This window comes from Calidris pugnax, unplaced genomic scaffold (assembly GCF_001431845.1).
Source record: "Calidris pugnax isolate Ruff unplaced genomic scaffold, ASM143184v1 scaffold170, whole genome shotgun sequence".
In the NCBI taxonomy this organism is placed as follows: Eukaryota; Metazoa; Chordata; class Aves; order Charadriiformes; family Scolopacidae; genus Calidris; species Calidris pugnax.
The window spans coordinates 410,085-410,943 of record NW_015090905.1 but is presented as its reverse complement, the minus strand read 5'-3'; positions in this window follow the sequence as shown (position 1 = coordinate 410,943).

Genomic DNA, 859 nt, shown 5'->3' with positions numbered 1-859 from the left:
GGGAGGGCGCCGTCCTGGGGTCCCCTCGGGAGAAGGGGGGGCACCCCTGGGTGCCACCGGGGCAGAGGACAATGGCGGGTTCCTGGCGTGTGATGAGCTGCCAGGCCTCAGCTACCTCGGCATGGCGGGGGGATGGTGTCACCAGGCCGCTGCCCTCCCCCCCGCACCCCAGTGTCCTGCCCCACACCCCGGGTGCTCGGGGGGTGTCACAGGGAGCTGGGGACCCTGGGAGCACGGGGGGGGGGTCCCCATGGCCTCGGGACCCCCGGCTGCCCTGAGCAGCTCGTTGGGAGGGGGGCGATGGGGACTTTGGGGTGATACATGGGCTTCGGTGCCAACGATGTCATGGGGGTGATGATGTCATGTGGGGGATGATGTCATGCGGGTGATGATGTCATGGGGGTGATGATGTCATGCGGGTGATGATGTCATGTGCACGAGGTGGTGATGTCACAGGGACAAGGTCTGGATGCAGAGGAGGTGGCAGCAGCGCCGTGTCCCCAGGAGCCCCCGGCTGCACCCGCCCCTGTCCCCGTGTCCCCCCGTGTCCCCCCGTGTCCCCTCTGCCACCCCATCACCCCTGAGTGGGGCTGCGGGGGGGGCTCCCAGCTCAGCCCCCCTCATCCAGTCCAAGAGCACCCACGGGTGGGTGGTCCCCCCTCCAGGGTGATGGGCACCCACTGCTCCAGTACCTCCCAGTGCCTCCCAGTACATCCCAGTGCCCACCCCCCACTGGGACCCCCGGTTCCTCCCCAGGGCGGGGGCTGTGCCTCAGTTTCCCCGGGGGGGCAGTGAAGGACGGACGGAGGCGGGCTGGAGTTGAAGCATAGCTTGTTTAATTTTTATACATTTTTTTTTT